This window comes from Heterodontus francisci, chromosome 11 (genome assembly GCF_036365525.1).
Source record: "Heterodontus francisci isolate sHetFra1 chromosome 11, sHetFra1.hap1, whole genome shotgun sequence".
Classification (NCBI taxonomy): domain Eukaryota; kingdom Metazoa; phylum Chordata; class Chondrichthyes; order Heterodontiformes; family Heterodontidae; genus Heterodontus; species Heterodontus francisci.
Window position 1 is genome coordinate 40,070,812 of NC_090381.1, and position 6,000 is coordinate 40,076,811.

Consider the following 6,000-nt stretch of genomic DNA (forward strand, 5'->3'; position numbering starts at 1 on the left):
CTCCCCCAACTCTTTTTCCGGTACATTGATGACTGTATCGGTGCCATTTCCCGCTCCCGCCCCGAACTGGAAAACTTTATCAACTTTGCTTCTAATTTCCACCCTTCTCTCACCTTTACATGGTCCATCTCCGACACTTCCCTTCCCTTCCTCGACTTCTCTATCTCCATCTCTGGGGATAGGCTGTCTACTAATATCCATTATAGCCCACCGATTCCCACAGCTACCTCGACTACACTTCTTCACACCCTACCTCCTGTAAGGACTCCATTCCATTCTCCCAGTTTCTCCGTCTCCGATGCATCTGCTCTGATGATGCTACCTTCCATGACAGCGCTTCTGATATGTCTTCCTTTTCCCTCAACCGAGGATTCTCCCCCACTGTGGTTGACAGGGCCCTCAACCGTGTCCGGCCCATTTCCCGCACCTCTACCCTCACCCCTTCCCCTCCCTTCCAGAACCATGACAGGGTTCCCCTTGTCCTCACTTTCCACCCCACCAGCCTCCACATCCAAAGGATCATCCTCTGCCATTTCCGCCACCTCCAGCGTGATGCCACTATCAAACGCATCTTCCCCTCCCTTCCCCTGTCAGCATTCTGAAGGGATCATTGCCTCCGTGACACCCTGGTCCACTCCTCCCTTGCCCCCACCACCTCGTCCCCTTCCCATGGCACCGTCCCCTGCAATCGCAGGAGGTGTCATACCTGCCCATTTACCTCCTCTCTCCTCACTACCGCAGGCCCCAAACACTCCTTTCAGTTCTCCCTGTGTCTGCGTGGGTTTTCTCCGGGTGCTCCGGTTTCCTCCCACAAGCCAAAAGACTTGCAGGTTGGTAGGTAAATTGGCCATTATAAATTGTCACTAGTATAGGTAGGTGGTAGGGAAATATAGGGACAGGTGGGGATGTTTGGTAGGAATATGGGATTAGTGTAGGATTAGTATAAATGGGTGGCTGATGGTCGGCACAGACTCGGTGGGCCGAAGGGCCTGTTTCAGTGCTGTATCTCTAATCAGGTGAAGCAGTGATTTACTTGTACTTCTTTCAATGCAGTATACTGTATTCGCTGCTCACAATGCGGTCTCCTCTACACTGGGGAGACCAAACACAGACTGGGTGATCACTTTGCGGAACACCTCCGCTTAATCCGCAAGCAGGACCCTGAGCTTCCGGTTGCTTGCCATTTCAACACTCCCCCCTGCTCTCATGCTCACATCTCTGTCCTGGGATTGCTGCAGTGTTCCAGTGAACATCAACGCAAGCTCAAGGAACAGCATCTCATTTACCGATTAGGCACACTACAGCCTGCCGGACTGAACATTGAGTTCAATAATTTCAGAGTATGAAGGGCCCCCCATTTTATTTTTATTTTTAGTTATTTTTTTTCTTTTTCCTTTAAAAAAATTTTTTTTTTGTGTTTATTATATTTTATTTCATTTTAGTTTGTTCAGTTTGCTTACCCACTGGTTTTTTTCATGTTTGTACGTGCGGCTGTTCAATTTTCAGTCCGTTAACACCCTATCTGTACTAATGCTTTGTCTTTCAACACACCATTAACATATTGTTTGCCTTTGCTCCACGACCTTCTGGTCAGCTATTCTGTGACCTTGTCCTATCTACACCTTCTCCTTTGTTATCTTTTGCCCCATCCCCACTTTACTTGTTTATAACCTTTTACATTTTTAATATTTGCCAGTTCTGAAGAAGGGTCACTGACCTGAAATGTTCGCTCTGCTTCTGTCTCCACAGATGCTGCTAGACCTGCTGTGTATTTCCAGCATTTCTTGTTTTTATTTCAGATTTCCAGCATGTGCAGTATTTTGCTTTTATTAAAGAGGTGAGTTTATTGTACTTAACTAAAAAATCGATCTAAATAAAATAATAAAATTATGCTACAATTTCACTCGCTCACTCACTCGCCCGAGAATCACACACACCAATAGATTGCAGAATGAAGAAGAATAGTAGTTGGGATGGAGTTTGGATCAATTAAAAGAAACATACCATCTGTGGTGTCTAGTGACTTTAGTGGTCTTACGGTTGAATTCATAGTCCTGAAGTTCTGGGTTGATAGTTGTTCTTGGAGACAGTTGAGCAGAGGGTTTCCTTCACGGGGTCTTTGGCTTGGATCTTGCAGCCGGCAGCCAGGCTTTTCACACCCCGCACATGGTCTTCTGGAGAGAGAGAGACACACACACACACCCCTCTTCTAGCTTTTGCACAGATTGACTCTCTCTGGAACTTCTCTGTCATGTCCAAGGGAAATTTCCAGCTTTCACAGAGATGGACAGATGATCACATGACTTTCTCAGTGTATTCTCTGGTGCCTTCTAATTAGTTTCAAATTTAGGAATCTCAATCTCTCTCAGGCCTCGTGGTTTCAATGTTTACCCCTGGAGGTGTTCACTCTTTCAATGTTAATTTCCCAGGATGGCTTTGAATGTCTTGCTAATTAAAGAAATCTCAGGTAGCTCAATCAATAAGGCAAGCCATTGCTTTGGGTAAAGCCTAATCAGTCATACGTCTCCACTTTGATACCTTGAAATGTGAAAGGTGTTCAAATGCAAATGGTGGTGGCCATTTTTAACTGTGACAAAGTCTTTGTACAAGTTGAATGTAATATTCCAGCTTTCCTTTTTTTAAGTTTAATATAGGTTTCCAATCGATGAATTAAAAATCCTCATTCAGCATCTCACGTCTTCATTACACCTCCACACGACGCAGAATGAAATGTTACAACAGGAATATTTCATTATAATGGGGTTGATTAAAAAAAGGAAACTGTACACACACATTCATTCTTATTCACTGCTCAAGTTCACACATTAATCATTAGAATTGCTGCAGCTCGCATTGTATGCAACAGCTATTCTGGTTTAATTTTTGGAGTTTTGTCGGGATGGTTTTGTATTGGGTTAGACCCAGGACAATGCATCAGCTATTACATTGTTTTTTCCTGCTATGTAGGTAAGTTTTAAATGGTAGGGTTTTAAGAGCAGGCTCCATCATAATAGCATTGCATTTTGATTTTTGAATTTCTCCACAAAAGTTAAAGGATTATGGTCAGTATAAACCACTGTCTCTCTATATCCGTTTTGAACATAGTTTTCAAAGTGCTGGAGAGCTAGAAACATTCCTAGCATTTCCTTTTCCACAGTGGACTATTTCTTTTGGTGTCAGTTTAACTTTTTGGAGATGTACCCTACTGGTCTCAATGCCTGCCTCATCGTCTTGAAGCAGGACAGCACCTACTCCTAGGTCATTAGAATCAACTGCCATTTTAAAGGGTTTATTAAAGTTGGGAACTGCCAGAACTGGCTCATTTGTTAATATGGCTTTTAACCTCTTGAAAGCTGTTTGATACCTCTCTGACCACACTAGCGTGGCTCTTTTCTGCAGTGGAATGGTTATATTGCTGAAGTTTGGAACAAACTTGTGGTAAAACCCACACCTCCCCAAAAAATGCATTATTTCTCTTTTTGTCGTGGAGACGGGAAAATCCATCATCGCCTGTACTTTTGCTGCTCTGGACAGCCCTCACCCCTGACCTACAACACACCAGAGATAGGTCACTTGAGCTTTAGCACACTCGCTTTTTGCAAGCTTTACTACTAGATTAGCTGACTGTAACCTTTGGAAGAGGGCATTTAATTGGTCTAGGTGGTCCTCCCAGGTCTCACTGTACACCAGCAAATCATCCAGGTATGCTACACAGTTGGGTAGGCCAGCCACTACCTGTTCATCAGCCTTTAGAAGGTGGCTGGGGCATTCCTTAACCCAAAGGGCATCACGTGGCACTGGAATAGGCCATCTGGGATGACAAAAGCTGAGATCTCTTTGGCTCGGGTGTAAAGGAAAGCTGCCAATATCCTTTTAGCAAGTCTATATTGGTTATGTAGGTGGCATTCCCTACTCTATCAATACAGTCTTCCAGGTGAGAATTGGATAGGAATCAGCTCTGGTCACTGCATTAACCTTCCTGTAATCAATGCAGAGCCTTGTTGAGGCATCGGGCTTGGGCCCTAGCACAATTGGGGAACTCCAGCTTCTCTGGCGGGGCTCAATCAGGTTGTTTTCTAGCAGAGACTGTATTTCCTCCCAAACCTGGGCCAGTTTCTTGGGACATGGGTGATAGGGGTTCTATATTATGGGAGGGATCTCTCCTACATCCAAATCGTGCAGGGTTAAGGTTGTGCACCCAGGTGTGTCCTTGCAGATTTCTTTAAAGGCTGTGAGCAGCATTGCTAGGGCTTCACTTTGTTCTGCATTTAAATAGGAGATTGTGGTGTTTCGGTTATCCAACACTTCGGTGTTGGCTAACTGGGCAGTAGGGGGTTCAATTTGGGAATCCTCAAGGCCTTCCTCGAACTCGTATCTGTTGGAATTTAGAAGAGTAAGAGGCGACTTGATTGAAACATATAAGATCCTGAGGGGTCTTGACAGGGTGGATGTTTCCCCTTGTGGGAGAATCTAGAACTAGGGGTCTTGTCTTGTCTTATCTTTGGCCTCCATGTCGAGAGACAATGGGTAAGCGCCTGGAGGTGGTCAGTGGTTTGTGGGGCAGCACCTGGAGTGGCTATAAAGGCCAATTCTAGAGTGACAGACTCTTCCACAGGTGCTGCAGATAAAATTGGTTGTCGGGGCTCTCCCCTTGCGCTTCTGTCTTTTTTCCTGCCAACCGCTAAGTCTCTTCGACTCACCACACTTTAGCCCCGCCTTTATGGCAGTCCGCCAACTCTGGCGATCACTGGCAACTGACTCCCACAACTTTTGATCAATGTCACAGGACTTCATGTCGCATTTGCAGACGTCTTTAAAGCGGAGACATGGACGGCCGGTGGGTCTGATACCAGTGACGAGCTGGCTGTACAATGTGTCCTTGGGGATCCTGCCATCTTCCATGCGGCTCACATGGCCAAGCCACCTCAAGCGCCGCTGGCTCAGTAGGGTGTATATGCGGGGGATGTTGGCCGCCTTGAGGACTTCTGTGTTGGAGATACGGTCCTGCCACCTGATGCCAAGGATTTTCTGGAGGCAGCGAAGATGGAATGAATTGAGATATCACTCTTGGCTGACATACGTTGTCCAAGCCTCGCTGCTGTAGAGCAAGGTACTGATGACACAGGCTTGATACATTTGGATTTTTGTGTTCCATGTCAGTGCCCCATTTTCCCACATTCTCTTAGCCAGTCTGGACATAGCAGTGGAAGCCTTTCCCATGCGCTTGTTGATTTCTGCATCGAGAGACAGGTTGCTGGTGATAGTTGAGCCTAGGTATGTGAACTCTTGAACCACTTCCAGAGCGCGGTCGCCGATTTTGATGGATGGAGCATTTCTGACGTCTTGTCCCATGATGTTCGTTTTTTGAGGCTGATGGTTAGGCCAAGTTCGTTGCAGGCAGCCGCAAACCTGTTGATGAGACTCTGCAGACACTCTTCAGTGTGAGATGTTAATGCAGCATCGTCAGCAAAGAGGAGTTCCCTGATGAGGACTTTCCATACTTTGGTCTTCGCTCTTAGACGGGCAAGGTTGAACAACCTGCCATCTGATCTTGTGTGGAGGAAAATTCCTTCTTCTGAAGACTTGAACGCGTGTGAGACTGTTTAAAAATAAGGGGTTGCCCATTTAAGACAGAGATGAGGAGAAACTTTTTCTCTCAGAGGGTCATGAGTCTGTGGAATTCTCTTCCTCAAAAGGCGGTGGAAACAAAGTCTTTGAATATTTTTAAGGCAGAGCTAGATAGATTCTTGATAAGCAAGGGGGTGGAAGGTTATCGGGGGTAGGTGGAAATGTGGAGTAATCACATCAGCCATGAAAATATTGAATGGCGGAGCAGACTCGAAGGGCTGAGTGACCTACTCCTGTTCCTAATTTGCATGTTCGTATGTTCGTCCTCACTGAGCCTTTCATCCCCTTCCTTCCTGACTGTCTGACAGACCTGTGCTTGTCTGTCCCCTTCCCGGCTGTGATACTGTTTTAACATTCTAATGTAGCACAGCC